The sequence below is a fragment of the Macaca nemestrina genome, chromosome X (genome assembly GCF_043159975.1).
Source record: "Macaca nemestrina isolate mMacNem1 chromosome X, mMacNem.hap1, whole genome shotgun sequence".
In the NCBI taxonomy this organism is placed as follows: Eukaryota; Metazoa; Chordata; class Mammalia; order Primates; family Cercopithecidae; genus Macaca; species Macaca nemestrina.
Window position 1 is genome coordinate 68596842 of NC_092145.1, and position 24591 is coordinate 68621432.

Consider the following 24591-nt stretch of genomic DNA (forward strand, 5'->3'; position numbering starts at 1 on the left):
AATTTGCTCCTTAAAGGAGACAACTTTCAAATGTTTTGGTTATCTCTACTGGCACTTATCTCTACTTTTCTAAACAATATGCTTATATTGCTATTTCTTGATTAATCACTCTTAAATTCTACCTTTTGACTTTCTATGATAGTAGATAAGGATTTAGACCTCTTACACTTAAACTTCTAAACTTCCCCTCCCCATGCTTTCAATATAGTTATATCATAATTTAGGGAAAATTGGCACTCAGCATTTACATTGGTATGACCATATACATTTTGTTTGTAGTTGAACTGACTAGTATACTGTTATTACTTTTCTTTTCTCGTATAATTTCTTCTTTTTCCAGACATTAATAATTGACCCTTTTCTTTATATTCTTAGATTTTTATGAACCTACTACTAATTGTACCCAAACATTCCGTCATTGTTTCCACACTATTTTCCACATGAGCAAACACATCAGGTAATTCCTCAATTCCCATTTTCCCAGAAGTATTCCCTCTTGGAGCCTTTTACCTCTTTGCTCGGCTTTGGGCTAGTTTCTCTCCAGGTCTATTGCATATCTACCATCCTGAATATTCCCTTTGCCATCATCCTGTGTTGGATTCCCTGTTCCTTTAATCTTCCTTTTTCTCTATTTGCTCCCTTGTTTTGGTAGACCATATCCTCCAGTCACTTTCCCAGTGCTGCATAGAAGGCACTTTTTGAGTCCTAATATGTTTGAAAACATCTTTAGAGCTACTAATACACTTTGCAGTGCCTCATTTTTTAATATGAATGGGAAGTCAAATATTATCATATATTTGAAGAAGGCCTCTGATATATTTTTAAAAAGGCCAAAATAAACAGAGAAGACTTGGAGAGGAAAAACACAGAGCCAAAGCTAACAATAAAACGTTCAAAATAGGTAAATAATATGCTTCCACAGATGAGAGATGCTGCATCTGTGAATCAAGAACAAGATACTATATGAACTCGCTGACGCTGAACACATGGAGCTTCCTGGAATGTGGCATGCCCACGTAGCCGTACACGTCTCTTTAACTGTATTCTTCGTGATATCTTTTATAGTAAACCAACAAATGCATTGAAAACATATGCTTGAGAGACAGGTGCCACTGAAACTATGAATAGTACATGAACTTCACTTGCTATTGAAGAGTATTCCGATACTGAGGTACAGAAACACCAAGTAGTAAGTCTGGAAGCACGGCAAGACAAGCTTATAAAAGCATTTGGATACTTTTCTTAAAGGTGAGAGTGGATTGAGGATGATTTTTCCTCTATATGGAAAAGTATTAGTAGTTGAGATGAAATGGTTTGCAGACCAGGGACACAGTGCAGTTGGTGTGAAAACCAGTGAACTTGAGATACAAGAATTTTTTACAAAGCAAATCTTTCTTACTCAGAAGAACCAATCACTGAAATTCCTGAAACCAAATATATAAGAGTTCTTTAGGGAACATTTCATTGTACTGTTGCAGCATTTTTTATCTTCCCAGAACAAATATTGGCAAATTTGACAGGATTTGGAATAGAGGGGCATTAGTTACCATTAATCCAGGTGGATTGTGAGTGCTCTGCAAGTATAATGTCGTTCCTCCTGAGAAAAGGGTTTCAGTTCCTCATGTGTGTTCTTTCTTATGATTCAAGTAAAAACACCATTTTTATGTTCCACATGCTTAAATTGAAAGGTTGTTTGGTACAATATGCAGTATTTATTGTCTTGGAAATGCTGATGCTTTTGAAGAACAATATAAAAGTTGGGGAATTGACTGCATTTTTGGAAAGATATATCTACTTACAGAAAAATAAATGAGACATGATAAAATCAAGTAACATCACCATGATTTTGAGCAATTGAAAATTATGCTGAGGCTGGGCACAGTGGCTCATGCTTGTAATCCAGCACTTTGCGAAGTCAAGGAGGGAGGACTGCTTGAGATCAAGAGTTGGAGGCCAGCCTGGAATATACTGAGGCCTCATGTCTACAAAATATAAAAATAGAAAATTAGCCTGGCATGGTGGCATGAGCCTGTAGTTCCAGCTACTTGCAAGGCTGACGTTGGAGGATCACTTGAGCCTTGGACGTTGAGGTTGCTGTGAGCCTGCCTGCGCCACTGCGCTCCAGCCTGGGTGACAGATCAAGATGTTGTCTCAAAAAAAAAAAAAAAAAAGAAAAGAAAAGAAAAGAAAAAAGAAAACAAAGAAAGAAAAAAAAATTATTCTAAGGCCTGAAAATGTAATAGATGAATTTTTAAAACTTGTTTATAAACCATAACATAGATCTTTGCTCAAAAATGCATACAACTTCTTAGAAAGAAAAACATATACTAAAAAAGTTAAAATAGTGTCTTTGGAGGAGAGTATGGTGGGTAAAAGGTGAAAGATTAAACCTGTGTGTCTTACTGACAGATTGCAAGATTTTTTTTATCAATCAGTATGTATTACTTGTATAATTAAAAAATAAAAATGTAATGCATATTACTTATCTATAACAGACATAGAAAAACTGACATTCTTTATGAATTCAGAATGATTGAAGAAATATAACAGTTCAATAAGGTTCAAAGTGATCCCAAAAATTAAGTAAAAGATTTGCTTTTATTATAAATCTTTATCTTTTACTCAAATCCTGGCATCCCTTTTCACGTTTTCTCCATATATAATTATACATGTAACATAATCAAGAAATAAATTTTAATTGAACTAACCAATCTATATGGATCGAAATATTATTCCCAAACTGTAAGAATACATTTTTAACAGTTTTTTAAAAAATATACTATAAAAATGACTATCAGCGCACAAGACATAGATCCTGGAAATTTAAATACAACATAAAAAAGAATCAGTCTTGTATTCTCTCTTGTTGGTTAATATCACATTGGTGGATATAGCCTAGTGTTCTCAAGGTTTAGTCTACCCCCAAATCACCTGAAGACTGTAGGTTGAGCATGGAAGAATACACACAAACATTTATTCACGCTCTTTCCTGAAATCCCCTTAAAATAATAGTAAGGGATTTTTTTAAGCCTTTATTGTGATAGAGACCCAAACAAATAAAGAAAAGGACATGGGAGAAAACAAACACAAGGCTATGAACAGAAAAAAAACTCACAAAAATTAGGATTGTTATCCTTAGAAAAATAAGAGAAGACGGAAAGTGGATAGAGATGTGGCCAACTGACTTAGCTCATGTCAGAGAAAGATGTACATAGGTTCACTTCTCATTGGACTACTCCTACACAGTCATTTTAGCCTTCAACAAATGATTGCTGACATCTCTTATCTGTTCCATGTTCATCTATTCATGTTCATTTGTTCTGTGTTCATCTGTTAAGGGTCTTAAGGCTTGGAGACCCATAAGCTTCAATATCAGCTGATTGGGCAGTAAGGCAAGCAGGTCCCTAAATGTTAGCATTTAGAGTTCTTGAATAGCAGACATCTTAACATTGATGGTCTAGTTTATTAAATTTTTTTCCTTTATGATTAGTGCCTTTTGTTTTCTGCTTAAGAAATGTATGCTGGAGGCTGGCCAAGATAGTCGACTAGAAGCAACTAATGTGTGCTGCACTCACGGAGAGAAACAGAAGGGCTAAGTAAATGCAGCACCTTCATCTGAAACATCCAGGTACACACATTGGAATTCATCAAGGAAACAAAGAAAAGTAAGGCAGGATGACCACTCATCTGGGAGAGACATGGAGTTGGGGGGCTTCCCCTACCCAGGGAAGTGCTGAGAGGGTAAGGGACCTCGAGGAACCCACATTTCCCCCATGGATATTTGGAACCCTCAGGTCAGGAGATCCCCTGGTGTACCCACTCCACCAGGGCCTGCAGTCTGACATGCAGAGAGCTACATGGAGTCTTGGCAGAACAGCTGCTCAGGCACACATAGAGCCCAAGGAGTCTTAGATACCCATGCTCACTAGCAAAGCAGCTGCAACTCTAGCAAAGCAAGAGATTAGACTCCCATACCTAACCCAGGAAAAGGGCTGAATCCCGGGGACTGAGCAGTGACTAGCTGCAGGCCCTGCTCCTAGGGTACCTTGCAGGATAAATCCCACTGGCTTGGAACCATAGTCAGCCACCAGTAGCAGCATTACACCTCCCTGAGACATGACCCCCAGAGGGAGGGGTGGCCACCATCTTTGCTATTTTGCAACCTTAGCCATTGTTGGCTTCGGACCTTAGAAAGTCCCAGCCAGCTAGGGGCTGGAGCCAGCACAGTGCAGCTACCCTCTGAAAAAGTGACTAGACTGCTTTTTTATGTGAGTCCTGGATTCTGTTTCTCCTCAATGGGATAGGTCTTCCCACCGGGGTCTTCGGCCTCCCCCACTGGTATTTCCTGGCTAGCAGCAGCTCTAGGCCTCCCTGAAAGGGAACTCCCAGAGGAATGGGTAGCCCACCATCTTCACTATTTCACAGCCTTTGTCATTGTTGCCTTCAGGCTTTGGAGAGTCTGAGGCAACTGGGGGCTGGAGTGGACCCCCAGCATAGCACAGCACTAACTGCTCTACAGAAAAGGCGCCAGACTACTTTTTTACAAAGCCCCCTAATCCCATTCCTCCTCACTGGGAGCGACCTCTCAACAAGGACTTCCTGCTGGTGTGTTTGGGCTGGCAACACATAATGGAACTTCCAAGATGATTAGGGTCTGGAGCAGACCTCCAGCATACTGCAGCAGCCCTATGGAAAAGTGGCCAGACTGTTTGTTACACGGATCTCCAATCCTGTATCTTCTCACTGGGCGGGTCCTCCTGACATGGATCTCCAGCAGTCTCCCACCAGGGCTGAGCCAGTAGCAGCTCTGCAAGTCCTTGGGTCAGAGGTCCCAGTGGAAGGTGAGGGTTGCCATATTTGCTGTCCCACATTCCTTGCCCTTGCTGTCTCCAGGCTCTAGAGAGTCTGCAGGGACAAGGGGCTCATCTGGACTCCCAGCACCAAGCACCAACCTCAAAGAAAAGTGGGTGGCCTGTTCTCCATGCAGGTCCCAGTCCTCGCTTTTCCTCACTGGACAGAGCTGCCCAACCTGGGACTCTAGCACAACCACCCTGCCCCCACCTGACTACTTCAATCAGAGGCAGCCCAGTATTTCTCCGAGGAGAAAATCCAAGAGTTAATCCACAACCCTACTGCCACTGCAGTTGTAGGGGTACCACCTAACAACCCTCAGACTGGGGAAGTAACAAAGGACCTAGTCACTATGCTGGCACCTCCAGCACACAGCAACCACCAAAGATGAGTCTAGCCCCTCTTCCCTGGGAATCCCGAACCCCCACTCATCACCAGGAAGCACAATAAAAGAATACAGGAGCTGACAGGCAAAATAGGCAGTATAAAATAGAATCTAACTGACCTAACAGAGCTGAAAAACACACTACAGGAATTTCACAATGCTATCACAAGCATTGACAGCAGAATATACGAGGCTGAGGAAAGAATCTCAGAACCTGAAGACTGGCTCTCTGAAATAAGACAGCCAGACAAAAATAAAGACAAAAACAAGAAAAAGAATAAATAAAACCTCCAATAAATATGAGATTATGTAAAGAGGCCAAGTTTATGAATCATTGGCATCCCTGAAAGGAACAGAAAGAAAGCAAACAACTTGGAAAGCATATTTTAGGATATTGTTCATTAAAACGTCCACAAACTTGCTAAGGAAGCCAATGGTCAAATTCAGGAAATACAGAGAACCCTTTAAAGATTCTACACAAGGAGATCATCCTCACTTGTGCTTTTCAGCTCTGCCATTCCCACTTAGGGATAATCTTCTTGGATAGAAGTGTAGCATGTATTTCAGTGCTATCATCCCCATTTGGGGATGATCTCTTCATATACAATTTTGCAGGAGTTCTCTGTATTGAAATGAAAGAAAAAAATGTTAAAGGCAGCCAGAGAGACAGATCACATTAACTACAAAAGGAAGCACATCACACTAACAGCACACCTTTCAGAAGAAACCCTACAAGCCAGAAGAGATTGGGGGCTTATATACAACATTCTTAAAGAAAAGAAGTTCCAACCAAGAATTTCATATCTGGTCAAACTAAACTTCATAAGCAAAGCAAAAATAAGATCATTTTCATACAAGCAAATCCTAAGGAAATTTATTATCACCAGACCTGCCTTTCAAGACCTCCTGAAAGTAGCACTAAATATCAAAAGGAAACACCATTACCAGCCAATACAAAAACATACTTAAGTACACAGACCAGTAACACTATAAAGCAACCACACAAACAAGTTTGCATAATAACTAGCTAACATCATCATGGCAGTATCAAATCCACATATATCAATATTAACTTTGAATGTAAATGAGCCAAATGCCCTAATTAACAGGCACAGAGTGGAAAGCTGGATAAAGAACCAAGAACCAATGGTATATTGTCTTCAAGAGACCCATCTCACATGAGATGATACCCATAGGCTCAAGCTAAGATGACAGAAAAGTCTACCAAGTAAATGGAAAACAGAAAAAAAGCAAGAGTTGCAGTCCTCATTTCAGACAAAATAGACTTTAAAGCAACGAAGATCAAAAAAGACAAAAAAGAGCATTACATAATGGTAAAGGGTCAGACTCGACAAGAACACCTAACTATCCTAAATATATATGCAACCAACACAGGATCACCTAGATTCATAAAGCAAGTGCTCAGAGCCATTCAAAGTGACAGACTCACACACAATAATAGTGGGAGACTTTAACTTCTCACTGGCAATGTTAGAAAGATCATCAAGGCAGAAAATTAACAGAGATGTTTAGGTACTGAATGCAGCACTGGATCAAATGGACCTGATAGACACCTACATAACTCTCCACCAAAAATCAACAGAATTTCATCACCAAATGGCACATACTCTAAAATCTACCACATAATCAGACATAAAACAATCCTCAGCAAATACAAAAGAACTGAAATCATACCAAATACTCTCTTGGACCACAGGGCCATGAAATTGAAAATCAAGATCAAGAAAATTGCTCAAAACCATACGATTTTATTAAAATTAAATAACCTGCTCCCGAATGACTTTTGGGTAAATAATTAAATAAATAATTTAAATAATAATTAAACATTAACCAAGAAATTATTTGAAACTAATGAAAACAAAGATACAACATACCAGAATCTTTGGGACACAGTTAATGCAGTGTTAAGAGGCAAATTTATAGCACTCAACACCCATATCAAAAAGTCAGAAATATCCCAATGTGACAACCTAACATCCCAACTAAAAGAACTAGATAACCAAGAGGAAACCAAGCCCAAAAGAAGCAGAAGACAAGAAATAGCCAAAATCAGAGCTGAACTGAAGGAGATTGAAACATGCAAAGCCGCTCAAAATAGTAACATATCTAGGAGTTTGTTTTCTGAAAAAAATAAATAAATAAAATAGACCACTAGCTATAATAATAAAAAAGAAAAGAGATAAAATTCAAATAAACAATTTGAAACAACAAAGAAGATATTAATACTGAACCCACAGAACTATAAATAACCATCAGAGACTGTTATGAACACTTCTGTGCACACAAATTAGAAAATCTAGAAGAAATGGATAAACTCCTGGACACATACACCCTCCCAAGACTGAACCAGGAAGAAATTGAATCGCTGCACAGACCAACAACAAGCTTTGACATTGAATCAGTAATAAACAGCTTGTCAACCAAAAAAAAGATCAGAGAGATTCACAGCTGAATTATACCAGATGTATAAAGAAGAGCTGGTACCATTCCTACAGAAACTATTCCAAAAAATTGAGAAGGAGGGACTCTTCCTCAACTTATGACTGTGAGGTCAGCATCATCCTTATATCAAAACATGGCAGAGACATGGCGAGACAAAGCAAAAATACAGACAAACAAATGCGGAGAGAATTAATTCACCACAACCAATCCAGCACTACAAGAATTGCTAAAAGGAGCTCTAAATCTTGAAACAAATCCTCAAAATACACCAAAATAGAAGCTCCTTAAAGCATGAATTTCATAGGACCTATATAACAATAACACAGTGAAAAAGAAACCAAGGTATTCAGGTAACAACTAGCACAATGAATAGATGAGTACCTCATATCTCAATACTAGAATTGAATGTAAATGCCTAAATGCTCTGCTTAAAGGATACAGAATGACAGAATGGATAAGAATTTGCCAACCAAGTTTCTGCCATCCTCAGGAGACTCACCTAACACTTAGGGACTCACACAAACTTAAGGTAAAGGGTGGAAAAAGATATTCCATGGAAATGGACACCAAAAGTGAGTAGGAGTAGCTATTTTTATATCAGGCAAAACTAACTTTAAAGAAACAGCAGTTTAAAAAGACAAAGAAGGACATTATAAAATGATAAAACAACTAGTTCAACAGGAAAATGTCTTAATTTTAAATATATATGCACCCAACACTGGAGCTCACAAATTTATAAAACACTTACTAGTAGACCTAAGACATGAGATAGATGACAACACAGCAAAAGTGTAGGACTTTAATACTCCACTGAGAGCACTAGACAAGTATCAAGACAAAGTCAACAAAGAAACAATGGACTTAAACTATGCCCTACAACAAATGGACTTAACAGATATTTACAGAACATTCTACCACACAACTACAGAATATACATTCTATTCATCAGCACACAGAACATTCTCCAAGTTAGACCATATGATAGGGCACAAAACAAGTCTCAGTAAATTTCAGAAAATCGAAATTATATCAAGAACTCTCTCAGACCACAGTGGGATAAAATTAAAAATCAACTCCAAAAGGAACCCTCTAAGCCATGCATATACACAGAAATTAAACAACCTGCTCCTGAATGATCCTTGGATCAACAATGAAATCAAGATAAAAATTAAAACATTCTTTGAACTGAATGATAATAGTGACACAACCTTTCAAAGCCTCTGGGATACAGCAAAAGCAGTGTTAAAATGAAAGTTCATAGCATTAAATGCCTATATCTAAATGTCTGAAAGAGCACAAACAGACGATTTAAGGTCACACCTTATGTAACTGGAGAAACAAGAACAATCCAAACCCAAACCCAGCAGAATAAAAGGAATAATGAAGATGAGAGCAGAACTAAATGAAATTAAAACAACAAAAAATACCAAACAGAAATGAAAAAAAAAAAAACTGTCTTTGTTGAAAAGATAAATAAAATTGATAGACCATTAGTGAGACTAACCAAGAAAAGAAGAGAGAAGATGCAAATAAGCTCAACTAGAAAAGAAACAAAAGATATTACAACTGATACCACATAAATACAAAAGACTATTCAAGGCTATGATGAACACCTTTACATGCAAAAATAGAAAACTATTTTTCTATATATATCCATATATAGAATGGATATATATAGAAATATATATAGAATATATCCTGGAAATATATTCCTTGAAATATACAACCCTACTAGGTTAAACCAGGAAGGTATAGAATCTATGAAAAGACCAATAACAAGCAGCGGGATAGAAATGATAATTTTGAAATTGTCAAAAAAAGAAAGTCCAGGACCAGAAAGGTTGACAGCTGAATTCTATCAAACATTCAAAGAAGAATTGGTACCAATCCCATCCTATTGACACTATTTCAAAAGATAGAGAAAAGGGGAATCCTTTCTAAATCATTCTATGAAGCCAGTATCACCCTAATACCAAAACCAGGGAAGGACATAACAAGAAAAGAAAACTACAGACCACTATCCCTGATGAATATAGATTCAAAAATCCTCAACAAAATACTAGCAAACCAAATCCAACAACACAGCAAGAAGATAATCCATCATAATCAAGTGGGTTTCATACCAGGGATGCAGGGATGGTTTAACATACATAAGTCAATAAACATGATACACCACATAAATATAATTTAAAACAAAAGTCACACGATCATCTCAATAGGCACAGAAGGAGCATTTGACAAAAATCCAGCATCCCTTTATGACTAAAACCCTCAGCAAAATTGGCATAGAAGGGACATACCTTAAGTTAATAATAGCCATTTAATACAAACCCACAGCCAACGTTATACTGAATGGGGAAAAGTTGAAAGCATTCCTCCTGAGAACTGGAACAAGATAAGGATGGGCATTTTTCACCACTTCTATTCAACATAGTACTGGAAGTTCTAGCCAGAATAATCAGACAAGAGAAAGAAATAAAGGGCATCCAAACTGGTAAAGAGGAAGTCAAACTGTCACTGTTTGCTGTTGATATGATTGTATACCCAGAAAACCCTGAAGACTCATCCAAAAAAGTTCTTGGAACTGGGAAATGAATTCAGTAAAGTTTCAGTACACAAAATTAATGTTCACATATCTGTAGCTCTGCTATACACCATCAGTGACCAAGCTGAGAATTAAATCAAGACCTCAAACCCCTTCACAATGGCTGCAAAAAATAAAATAAAATACTTAGGAATATGCCTAACCAAGGAGGTGAAAGACCACTACAAGGAAAACTACAAAACAATATTGAAAGAAATCACCAGTGACACAAACAAATGGAAACACATCCCATGCTCATAAATGGGTAGAATTAATATTGTGAAAATGATCATACTGCCAAAAGCAGTCTACAAATTCAATGCAATTCCCCTCAAAATGGCACCATCATTCTTCACATAACTAGAAAAAACAATACTAAAATAAATGTGGGACCAATAAAGAGCCCACATAGCCAAAGCAAGACTAATAAAAACCAAACAAAACAAAAAAACAAACAACAACAACAACAAAAGAACCACACATATCTGGAGGCATCACATTACCAGACTTCAAATTATACTTTACGACCATAGTCACCAAAACAGCATAGTACTGGTATAAAAATAAGCACATAGACCAATGGAACAGAATACAGAACTCAGAAATAAACCCAAATAGCTACAGCCAACTGATACTCGATGAAGCTAACAAAAACACAAAGTGGGGAAAGTACACCTTATTGAACAAATGGTGCTGGGATAATTGGCAAACCACATGTAGAAGAATGAAACTGAATCCTCATGTCTCATCTTATACAAAAGTTAACTCAAGATAGATCAAAGAATTAAATCTAAGACCCAAAACCATAAAGATTTTAGAAGATAACATCAGATAAACCCTTCTAGACATTGGCTTAGGCAAAGAGTTCATTACCAAGAACCCAAAAACAAATGCAAAAAAATTGAAGATAAACAGATGGGACTTAATTAAACTAAAAAGCTTGTACACATCAAAAGAAATTATCAGCAGAGTTAAGGGACAACCCACAGAGTGGGAGAAGATCTTCACAATCTTTACATTTGAAAAAGGACTAATATACAGAATCCAGTTCTTCAAAGAACTCAAACAAATCAGCAAGAAGAAAACAAACAATCCCATCAAAAAGTGGGCTAAGGACATGAATAGACAATTCTCAAAAGAAGATACGCAAATGGCCAACAAATACATGAAAAATGCTCAACATCATTAATTATCAGAAAAATGCAAATCAAAACCACAATGTGATACCATCTTACTCCTGCAAGAATTGACATAATCAAAAAATTTAAAAACCAGTAGATGTTGGAATGGATGTGGTGAAAAGGGAACACTTTTACACTGCTGGTAAGAATGTAAACTAGTACAACCACTACAGAAAACAGTATGGAGTTTCCTTAAAGAACAAAAAGTAGATCTACCATTTGATCCAGCAATTCCACTACTAGGTAACTACCCAGAGGAAAAGAAGCCATTATATTAAAAAGATACTTGCACACACATGTTTATAGCAGCACAATTTGCAATTGCAAAAATATGGAAACAACCCAAATGCCCATCAATCAATGAATGGATAAAGAAAATGTTATATATATACACACACACACATACCATGGAATACTACTCAGCCATAAAAATAGATGAGATAATGACATCTGCAGCAACCTGAATGGAATTGGAGACTATTATTCTAAATGAAGTAACTCAGAAATGGAAAACCAAACATCGTATGTTCTCACTCATATGTGAGAGCTAAGCTATGAGGATGTAAAGGCATAAGATTGATACATTGGACTTTGGAGACTCTGGAGAAAGGGTCAGGGATGGTGAGGGATAAAAGACTACACATTGGGTACAGTGTACACTGCTCAGGTGATGGGTGCACCAAAATCTCAGAAATCACCAATAAAGAACTAATGTAACCAAACATCACCAGTTCTCCAAAAACCTATAGAAATAAAAAAAATTTTGTAAAAGGAAAATAAATCCACATGATTATCTCAATAGAGACATAATAGGCTTTCAATAAAATTCAAAACCCCTTCATGTTAAAAACTCTCAATAAACTAGTTATTAAAGGAATACACCTCAAAATAACAAGAGCCATTTATGACAAACCCACAGCCAACATCACACTGAATAGGCAAAAGCTGGAAGCATTCCCCTTGAAAAGCAGCACAAGTCAAGGATGTCCCCTCTCACCACCCCTGTTCAACATAGTATGGGAAGTCCTGGTCAGAACAGTAAGTCAAGAGAAAGAAATGAAAGTCATCAAATAGAAAGAGAGGAAGTTGAACTATCCCTTTTGGCAGACGACATGATCTTATACCTAGAAAACCCCATAGTCTCAGACCAAAAGCTTCTTAAGCTTCAGCAAAGTCTTGGCATACAAAATCAATGTAGTAACATCACCAGCATCCGTATAAAACAAGAGTCAAACCAAGAGCCAAATCAGGAATGCAATCCCATTCACAATCGCCACAAAAAGAATAAAATACCTAGGAACACAACTAACCAGAAAAGTGAAAGATCTCTACAAGGAGAGCTACAAAAAAGCTACAAGGAGCTGCTCAAGAAAAATCAAAGATGACACAAACAATTGGAAAAACATTCTATGCTCATGGATAGGAAGAATCAATATCGTTAAAATGGCCATACTGCCCAAAGCAATTTATAGATTCAAAGCTATTCATATCAAACTACTAAGGACATTCTTAACAGATCTAGAAAAAAACTACTTAAAACTTCATATGGAACCAAAAAACAGCCTGAATAGCCAGGGCAATCCTAAGCGAAAAGAAGAAAGCTGGAGGCATCACGTTACCAGACTTCAAACAGTATTACAGGGCTACAATAACAAAACAACATGATACTGGTACAAAAACAGACACATAGACCAACGTAACAGAATAGAGAGCCGAGAAATAAGGTTGCACACTTACAACCATCTGATCTTTGACAAAGCTGACAAAAACAAGCAATGGGGAAAAGACTCCCTATTCAACAAATGGCACTGGGATAACTGACTAGCCACGCAGAAGATTGAAACTGGACCCCTTCCTTACACCATATACAAAAATCAGCTCATGATGGTTTAGACTGAAGTGTAAAACCCAAAACTATAAAAACACTGGAAGACAACCTAGGAACTACCATTCTGGAAATAGGAATGGGCAAAGATTTCATGGCAAAAATGCCAAAAGCAATTGCAACAAAAGCAAAAATTGGTAAATGAGACCTAATTAAACTTAAAAGCTTCTGCACAGCAAAATAAACATACATCAACACAGTAAACAGACAACCTATAGAATGGGAGAAAATATTTGCAAACTGTGCATGTGACAAAAGTCTAATATTCAGCATCTATAAGGAACTTAAACAAGTTTACCAAAAAAAAAAAAAAAAAAATTCCATTACAAAGTGGGCAAAGGACATGAACACACTTTTCAAAAGAAGACATACATGCAGCCAACAAGCATGTGAAGAAAAGCTCAACATCACTGATCATTAGAGCAATACAAATCAAAACACAATGAGATGCCATCTCATACCAGTCAGAATGGCTATTACTAAAAAGTCAAAAGGTAACAGATGCTGGCAAACTTGTGGAGAAAATGGAATGCTTATTCACTGTTGAGTTCATTAGTTCAACCATCGTGGAAAACAGTGTGGCAATTTCTCAAAGAGCTAAATCCAGAGATACCACTCAACCCAGCAATCCCATTACTGGGTATATGCCCAAAGGAATATAAATCATTCTATCATAAATACACATGCACATATATATTCACTGCAACACTATTCACAATAACAAAGACATGGAATCAATTAACATACCCATCAATGGTCAACTAGATAAAGAAAATATGGTACATATACACTGTGGAATACTATGCAGCCATAAAAAAGAAAAAGATCCTGTTCTTCACAGGAACTCATACAGTGCTGGAGACCATTATTCTTAGCAAACTAACACAGAAACAGAAAACCAATTACCGCATGTTCTCACTTATAAGTGGGAGCTAAATGATGAAAATACAAGGATGCATGGAGGGAAACAACAGACTCTGGCACCTACCTGACGGTGAGGAGTGGCATGAGGGAGAGGATCAGGAAGCATAACTAATGAATAGTAGGTTTAACACCTGGGTAGCAAAATAATCTGTAAAACAAACCCCAGTGACACAGTTTACCTATATAAAAAAGTTGCACATATACCCCTAAACATAAAATAAAAGTTAAAAAAAGATTTGATCACTCTAATTGTGACTGTGTAGTAAATAATACTACTCCAAATTGAAATCAATAAATATTATCTAAGAGATGCAATCACTCAAGAAAGATTGTCTAATTTGTTGTTACTCTTGATTAAACACAATTTATGTGAAAATATTGAATATAAAAAATACTTAGTGACTATTCTGAAATTAAGGGAAGGCAAATTATGTAAAACAAATCCACAATAATTTCCAAAAAAAATAAAGAAATCTACGTTTATTCTATTGGTAATGAAGCTATTTCCCCATGTTAGATTCTAAAAGTTTCATACATGTTTAGATTTTCAATCCATTGAGAAATCCATTTTTGTGGTGTGAAGTAAGGGTCTTTCCTTCATACGAATATAAAAATGACCCGTTTAAGCAAAACATTTCTTCTCCATTGCATTTAAACTATGTTATAAATCTTGTGAACATACATGTGTTGATCTGTTTCTGGATTCTCGATTCCATTATTCTATTTACAGATGCACCAATAATACCATGCTGAACTAGTCCATATCTATTAATGATAGGTTTTCATATCTGGTGGTTTCATTTTATTCTTCCTCGCTGTGATTGCTCTGAATATTCTTATGCTTTTGCAGTCCCAATATAATTTTTAGAATTGACTTGTCAGGCCAGGCACAGTGGCTCATGCCTGTAATCTCAGCACTTTGGTAAAATTTAAAGGTCAATCTCCCTAATGAACATAAACAAAAATTTTTATTATATATTATAAAATTGAATCCAGTGATAAAATACATTGCTATGATCAAGTTTGGTTTACTCTGAATTCAAAGGTGATATGATATTTTTCAAAATTATTTAATTATTATATCAAAGTTTTGATAGCTTTAGTTTCATGAGTACTCTCTCATCCTACGATATATTTAACATATTTTTAAAGAAAATACTTTAATGTGGCTGGGTGTGGTGGCTCATGCCTGTAATCCCAGCATTTTGGAAGGCCAAGGCGGGCTGAGTACTAGAGGCCAGGGGTTCAACGCCAACCTGGCCAACATGGTAAAACTCTATCTCTACAAAAAACACACAAACCAACCAACAAACAAACAAACAAAAAACCTTAATATGAACTTAATAAATATTGCATTCATTATAATAATAAAAATTAACTTTTTGTCAAGAAAAATCAATTTATCATCAATTATTTGAATGGGTAAACATCAAGGAAAAATGAGAAAAGAGGTATAAATTAGAAAAAGTCTATGAGAATCTCAATAAATGAATTAGGATGAAGGTTAAAATTCTATACCTGTTTGTAATAAGAAAAACATTTCTAGCAGACCAGGAATAGAAGAACGCATCCTTAGTATATGAAACAAAATCTTATAGCAAACATCATATTTAGTGGTGAAATATTAAAAGTTTTCCTCCTTAGAGTGGCAATAAAACAAGAACACCTGTTGTCATCATTTACATTCAACACTGTAATGAAAGTGCTAGCCAGTGAAATAAAGTAGCAAAAATAAATAAAAGGTAAAAGCACTAGAAGTGAAAAAATAAGAGATTTATTATTTGCTTATGACACTGTTATGTATTGAAAAGATTAATCTATACACATCTGTTAGAAATAGTAAGTGTATTAGGAAAGTTCACTGGATAAAAGGTCAATACACAAAAATCAATCAGTATTAAAATTTGAGAAAAAAAAGATACTTTTTATGATAGCATCAAATACCTAAGAACAAATCTAACAAAACACGTGCAAGAGCCCTATACAGAAAGCTATCAGACATTATTAAGAGAAATTAAGGAGGATCAAAATAAATGGAGGGATATGACATGTTAATTGAAAAACTCAATATTATAAAGACGTCAATTAGTTGCAAATTGGTATATTTTGACCCCGATGAAAACTTCAGCAGATTTTATGTAGAAACTGACAAGTCAATTCTTTTTTTTTTTTTTTTTTTTTAACGGAGTCTTGCTCTGTCGCCCAGGCTGGAGTGCAGTGACATGATTTTGGCTCACTGCAACCTCTGCCTCCCGGGTTCAAGCGATTCTCGTGTCTCAGCCTCCCGCATAGTTGGAATTACAGGCGCCTCCCACCACGCCTGGCTAATTTTTGTATTTTTAATAGAGATGAGGTTTCATCATGTTAGCCAGGCGGGTCTCAAACTCCTGACCTCAAGTGATCCACTCACCTTGGCCTCCCAAAATGCTGGGATTACAGGCATGAGCCACCACACCCAGCCACATTAAGGTATTTTCTTTAAAAATATGTTAAATATATCATAGGACAAGAGAGTACTCATGAAACTAAAGCTATCCAAACTTTGATATAATAATTAAATGAATTTCAAAAATATCATATCACCTTTGAATCCATAGAAGAAACCAAACTTGATCATGACAACTGTTCACTTTATTACTGGATTCAATTTTATAATAAATAATAAAAATTTTTGAGGGCAGATGGACCGACTGATGGTAGGGACGGGAGGCGAGCAAGATGGCGCAGACGCAGGGCACCGGGAGGAAAGTCTGTTACTACTACGATGGGGATGTTGGAAATCACTACTACGGACAAGGCCACCCAATGAAGCCTCACCGAATCCGCATGACTCATAATTTGCTGCTCAACTATGGTCTCTAGCAAAAAATGGAAATCTATCTCCCTCACAAAGCCAATGCTGAGGAGATGACCAAGTACCATAGGGACAACTACATTAAATTCCTGCGCTCCATCCGTCCAGATAACATGTCGGAGTACAGCAAGCAGATGCAGAGATTCAACCTTGGTGAGGACTGTCCAGTATTCGACGGCCTGTTTGAGTTCTGTCAGTTGTCTACTGGTGGTTCTGTGGCAAGTGCTGTGAAACTTAATAAGCAGCAGACGGACATCGCTGTGAATTGGGCTGAGGGCCTGCACCATGCAAAGAAGTCTGAGGCATCTGGCTTCTGTTACGTCAATAATACCGTCTTGGCCATTCTGGAACTGCTAAAGCATCACCAGAGGGTGCTGTATATTGACATTGATATTCACCATAGCGACGGCGTGGAAGAGGCCTTCTATACCACAGACCGAGTCATGACTGTGTCCTTTCATAAGTATAGAGAGTACTTCCCAGGATCTGGGGACCTACAGGATATCGGGGCTGGCAAAGGCAAGTATTATGCTGTTAACTACCCGCTCCGAGATGGGATTGGTGACGAGTCCTGTGAGGCCGTTTTCAAGCCGGTCAGGTCCAAAGTAATGGAGATGTTCCAGCCTAGTGCGGTGGTCTTACAGTGTGACTCAGACTGCCTATCTGGGGATCGGTTAGGTTGCTTCAATCTAACCATCAAAGGGCACGCCAAGTGTGTGGAATTTGTCAAGAGCTTTAACCTGCCTATGCTGATGCTGGGAGGTGGTGGTTACACCATTCGTAATGTTGCCCGGTGCTGGACATACTAGACAGCTGTGGCCCTGGATACGGAGATCCCTACTGAGCTTCCATACAACGACTACTTTGAATACTTTGGACCAGATTTCAAGCTCCACATCAGTCCTTCCAATATGACTAACCAGAACACGAATGAGTACCTGGAGAAGATCAAACAGCGACTGTTTGAGAACCTTAGAATGCTGCCGCACGCACCTGGGATCCAAATGCAGGCGATTCCTGAGGACGCCATCCCTGAGGAGAGTGGCGATGAGGACGAAGAAGACCCTGACAAGCGCATCTCGATCTGCTCCTCTGACAAACGAATTGCCTGTGAGGAAGAGTTCTCCGATTCTGAAGAGGAAGGAGAGGGGGGCCGCAAGAACTCTTCCAACTTCAAAAAAGCCAAGAGAGTCAAAACAGAGGATGAAAAAGAGAAAGACCCAGAGGAGAAGAAAGAAGTCACAGAAGAGGAGAAAACCAAGGAGGAAAAGCCAGAAGCCAAAGGGGTCAAGGAGGAGGTCAAGTTGGCCTGAACAGACCTCTCTAGCTCTGGCTTCCTGCTGAGTCCCTCGCCTTTCTCCCCCAACCCCTCAGATTTTATATTTTCTATTTCTCTGTGCATTTATATAAAAATGTATTAAATATAAATATCCCCAGGGACAGAAACCAAGGCCCTGAGCCCAGGGAAGCTGTGCTGGGTGAGCTCTTCCAGGGGCCGCGTTGCCACCCATTCTTCCCCAGTTCTTAACTTTGAACCATAAAGGGTGCCAGGTCTGGGTGAAAGGGATGCTTTTATGCAACCGTGAGACAAAATCCTGAAATGCGAAGTGCCTGCTTAGTAGCTTTGGAAAGGTGCCCTTATTGAACATTCTAGAAGGGGTGGCTGGGTCTTCAAGGATCTCCTATTCTTTTCAGGCTCCTAAGGTAACATCAGCCATTTTTAGATTGGTTCTGTTTTCATACCTTCCCACTGGCCTCAAGTGAGCCGCGAAACACTGCCTGCTCCCTGTCTTCTCCTAATTCTGCAGGTGGAGATCGCCAGTCTAGTTTCCTTTTTGAGATATTATTTTCATTTTTGTGAGCCTCTTTGTAATAAAATGGTACATTTCTATATAAAAAATAATAATAATAATTTTTATTTTCATCCATTAGGGAGATTGGCCTTTAATTTTCTTATTATGTCCTTGTCAGATTTTCTCATAAGTATTATTATAATCACATAAAATGAGTTCAGAACCATTCCTTCCTTTCTTATCCTCTGGAAGAATTTGTGTGACACTGATGTTATTTTTCTCTTAAATGTTTTGAAAAATTTACTATCATCTGAGGCTAAATTATTCTTTGTGGGAAAGTTTTTAATTACAAATTTGATTTCTTTAATAGATATAATATTATTCAAATGTTATACTTGTGATAGTTTTCATAAATTGTGTTTTTTAAAGAAGTTTTCTATTTCATCTAAAATTGAATTTATTGTCATAAGATTAAATCAATCTCTTATCTTTTTAATATCTGTAGAATCTCAGTGGTATCCCTCTTTTCACCCAAGATGTTGGCAATTTGTGTCTTATCTTTTTTTGTCTTGATCAGTTTTGGCAAGAGTTAATCAATTGTATTAGTCTTTCTGAAGAACTAAATTTAAGCTTGTAGACTTAGTCTATTAAATGTTTTCTGTCTCTTTAATTAATTTCTGCCTTTATCCTTATTATTTTCCATCATCTTTAATTAGGTAGAATTTGTTCTTTTCCTAGTTTATTTATTTATTTATTATTTATTTATGAGGATAGATAGGTGTATATATTTATGGGGTACATAAGATGTTTTCATACAAAAATGCAATGTGAAACAAGCACATCATGGAGAATGGGGTATCCATCCCCTCAAGCATTTATCCTTTGTGTTTTGAACAATTCTATTACATATCCTATGATATTTTAAAATGTACAATTAAATGATTATTGACTATAGTCACCCTGTTGAGCTATCACAAAGTAGGTCTTATTCATTCTTTCTATTTTTTATTTTCTATTAACTTTCTGTTTCTATTTTCTATTAACCATTCCCACCTCCCTCAGCCCCCACTACCTTTCCCAGCCTCCAGTAACCACCCTTCAACTCTCTATGTCCATAAATTCAATTGTTTTGATTTTTAGATCCCATACTTAAGTGACAACATGTGATGTTCATCTTTCTGTTCCTGGATTATTTCACTTATTCTCTTGTCCACTTATTCATTTATTATTTATTCACTTATTCTCTTTCATGGCTCAAGAGTATCCCATTGTGTATATGTACCACGTTTTCTTTGTCCATTCATCTCTTGATAGACATGTAGGTTGCTTCCCAAGCTTAGCTATTGTAAATAGTGCTACAACAAACACAGGAGTGCAGATATCTCTTCAATATACTGCTTTCCTTACTTCTGGGTATATGCCCAGGAGTGAAATAGCTGGATCACGTGGTAGCTCAACTTATAGTGTTTTGAGGAATCTGTTTTCCATAGTGGTTGTAGTAATTTACATTCCCACCAACTGTGTCCAAGGGTTCCCTTTTCCCCACATTCTCACCAGCATGTAGCATTGCCTATCTTTTGAATATGAGCCATTTTAACTGGGGTGCAATGAGATCTCATTGCAGTTTTGATGTGCATTTCTCTGATGATCACTGATTTTGAGCACCTTTTCACATGCCTGCTTGCCATTTTTATGTCTTCTTTTGAGAAGTGTCTTTTCAAATCTTTTGCCCATTTTTTGTTCAGGTTACTAGATTTTTTTCCTACAGAGTTTTTTGAACTCTATATATCCTGGTTATTAATCCCTTGTCAGATGAGCAGTTTACAAATATTTTTTCCCATTCTATGAGTTGTCTCTTCACTTTGTTGATTGTATCCTTTACAGTGCAGAAACTTTTTAACCTGATGTGATTCCATTTGTCCATTTCTGCTTTGGTTGCCTGTGCTTGTGGGGTATTGTTTAATATATTTTTGCCCAGATCAATGAATTGGAGATTTTCCCCAATGTTTTCTTGTAGTACCTTTATAGTTTGAGGTGTTCGATGTAAGTCTTTAATTCACTTTAATTTGATTTTTGTATGAGGTGAGAGAGAGGGGTCCAGTTTTAATTTTTTTGAATATGAATATCCCATTTTTCTAGTATCATTTATTGAAGGAGCTGTCTTTTCCCCCAATGGATCTTCTTAGCAATTTTGTCAAAAATGAGTTCACTGTAGTTGTGTGTATTTTTTTCTGTCTTCTCTATTTTATTCCATTGGCCTATGTACCTGTTTTATGCCAGTACCATGCTGTTTCAGTTCCTATAGCTCTGTAGTATAATTTGCAGTCAGGTAATGTGATTCCTCCAGGTTTTTTTCTTTTTAATTTGGATAGCTTTGGCCATTGTGGATATTTTGTGGTTCCATATAAATTAAAAATTGTTTTTTCTATTTCTGTGAAGAATGCCACTGACATATTGATAAGGATTGCATTGAACATGTAGATTGCTTTTGATATTATGGACATTTTAACAATATTGATTCTTCCAATCCATGCACATGGAAGAATATTTTTCCATTTTTTGGTGTTCTCTGCAACTTTTTTTCTTTTTCTCTTCAATTTTTTTCATCAGTGCTTTATAGTTTTCATTATAGAGATCTTTCATTTCTTTGGTTAAGTTAATTTCTAGGTATCCAATTTTATGTGTGGCTATTGTAAATTAGATTTTTTTTTCATACTATTCACTGTTGTCATATGAAAATGCTACTGATTTTTGTATGTTGGTTTTGTATCCCACGACATTACTGAATTTGTTTATTAGTTCTAACAGCTTTCTTGTGGAGTCTTTAGGTTTTGCCAAATGCAAGATTATGTCACCTGTAAACAAGAATAATTTGACTTCTTCCTTTCTAATTTGGATGCCATTTATATCTTTCCCTTGTCTAATTGCTGTAGCTAGGACTTCCAGTACCATGTTAAATAACAGTGGTGACAGTGGGTGATGTGGTTTGGCTCTGTCTCCCCAGTCAAATCTCACCTTGAATTGTAATAATCACCACGTGTCAAGGGTGGGACCAGGTGGAGATAATTGAATCATGGGGGTGGTTTCCCCTTACTGTACTCGATAGTGAGTGAGTTCCAATGAGATCTGATGGTTTTATACGGGGCTTCCTCTTTCATTTGGCTCTCATTCTCTTTCCTGCCACCCTGTGAAGAGGTGCCTTCTGCCATGATCTTAAGTTTCCTGAGGCCATCCCAGCCATGCAGAACTGTGTGTCAATTAAACATCTTTTCTTTATAAATTACCCAGTCTCAGGCATTTCTTCACAGCTGCATGAGAACAAACTAATACAGTAAATTGGACCGCAGAGAGTGGCATGCTGCTATACAGATACCCAAAAACATGGGTGTGACTTTGGAACTGGGTAACAGGCAGAGGTTGAAACAATTTGGAGGACTCAGAAGAAGAAAGGAAAATGTGGGTTAATTTGGAGTTTCCTAGAGACTTGGAGGGCTCAGAAGCCAGAAAGATGTAGGAAGGTTTGGAACTTCCTGGAGACTAGTTGAATGGCTTTGACCAAAATGCCAATAGTGATATCAACAATGAAGTCCAGGTTGAGGTGGTCTCGGATGGAGATGAGAAACTTGTTGGAAACCAGAGTAAAGGTCACTATTGCTATGCTTTAGCAAATAGTCTGGTGGCTTTTTGCCCCTGCCCTAGAGATCTGTGGGACTTTGAACTTGAGAGAGATCATTTAGGGTATCCAGCAGAAGAAATTTCTAAGCAGCAAAATGTTCAAGAGAAGCATAGCATAAAAGTTTCAAAAATTTTCAGCCTGGCAATGGGATAGAAAAGAAAAACCTATTTTCTGGGGAGAAATTCAAGCTGGCTGCAGAAATTTGCATAAATAATGAGGTACTAAATGCTAATCATCAAGACAATGGAGAAATGCCTTCAGGGCATGTCAGAGACTTTCCGATCACAAGCCTATAGGCCTAGGAAGGAAAAATGGTTTTGTGGGCAAGGTCCAGGTCCCCCCTGCTGTTTGCAGCCTTGACACTTGGTACCCTGCATCCCAACAGCACCAGCCATGGCTAAAAGAAGCCAACATACCGCTCAGGCCATTGCTTCACAGAGTTCAGGCCCCAAGCCTTGGCAGCCTCCACATGGTGTTGGGACTGCAGGTGCACAGAAGTCAAGAGTTGAGGTTTGGGAACCTCTGGCTGGATTTCAGAGGATGTATGGAAAGGCCTGGATGTCCAGGCAGAAGTTTGCTGCAAGGCAGAGTCCTCATGGAGAACCTCTGCTAGGGCAGTGCAGAAGGGAAATGTGAGGTCAGAGCCCCTACTTAGAGTCCCCACTGGGGCATTGCCTTGTGCAGCTTTGAGAAGAGGGCCACCACCCTCCAGACCCCAGAACAGTAGATCCACTGACAGCTTTCATAGTGTGCCTGGAAAAGCCACAGACACTAAAGGCCAGCCCATGAAAGCAGCCAGGATTGGAGCTGTACCCTGCAAAACCATAGAGTCAGAGCTGCCCAAGACTCTGGGATCCCACCTTTTGCATTTGTGTGACCCAAATGTGAGACACAGAGTCCAAGAAGATTACTTTGAAACTTTAAGGTTTAATGACTACCCTATTGGATTTCAGACTTACATGGGGCCTGTAACCCTTTTGTTTTGGCCAATTTCTCCCATTTGATTTGGGTGTATTTACTCAATGCCTGTACCCCCATTGTAAATAGAAAGTAACTGACCTGCTTTTGATTTCACAGGCTCATAGGCAGAAGGGACTTTCCTTATCTCAGATGAGATGTTGTTCTTGAACTTTTGAGTTAATGCTGGAATGAGTTAAGACTTTGGGGGACTGTTGGGAAGGCATGACTGTTTTGAAATGTGAGAAGGACATGAGATTTGGGCAGGGCCAGGGCAAAATTATGTGGTTTGCCTATGTCCTCACCCAAATTTCACCTTGAATTGTAATAATCTCTATGTGTTAAGGGTGGGACCAGGTGGAGATAATGGAATCATGGGGGCAGTTTTCCCCATGTTGTTCTCGTGATAGTGACTGAGTTCTCATAACATCTAATGGTTTTATAAGGGGCTTCCTCCTTCACTTGACTCTCGTTCCCTCTCCTGCCACCCTGTGAAGAGTTGCCTTATGCTATGATCCTAAGTTTCCTGAGGTCTCCCCAGTCATGCAGATCTGCGAGTCAATTAAACCTATTTCCTTTATAAATTACCCAGTCTTGAGTAGTTTTTTACGGCAATGTGAAAATGGACTAATACAGTGGGCGTCCTTGTCATATTCCAGATCTTAGAGGAAAGATACGTTCTTTCCATCCCCAGGTTTTTGAGGGTTTTTATCATGAAGGAATGCTGAATTTTATCAAATGCTATTTCAGCATCAATTGAAATGATCACATAGTTTTTATCCTTCATTCTGTTGATATGTCATTTGTTTAAAGGAATTTTTCAATTTCCTTCTTAATTTCTTCATTGACCCACTGGTCATTCAGGAGTATGTTGTTTAGTTTCCATATATTTGTATAGTTTCCAAAATATCTCTTGTTATTACTTACTAATTTTATTCCATTGTGGTCAGAGAAGGTGATTGATATTATTTCAATTTTTTGAATGTTTTAAGACTTGTTTTGTGCCCTAACATATGATCTATCTTTGAGAATGATCTA

At 37.7% G+C, this 24591-nt stretch overlaps 2 pseudogenes; both read left to right on the top strand.

Moving 5' to 3' along the window:
• Window positions 1-1120: 1120 nt before the first annotated feature.
• On the top strand, window positions 1121-1809 carry LOC105488012 (thiopurine S-methyltransferase-like; annotated as a pseudogene).
• Window positions 1810-16952: 15143 nt separating this feature from the next.
• On the top strand, window positions 16953-19015 carry LOC105488013 (histone deacetylase 1 pseudogene; annotated as a pseudogene).
• Window positions 19016-24591: the final 5576 nt, after the last annotated feature.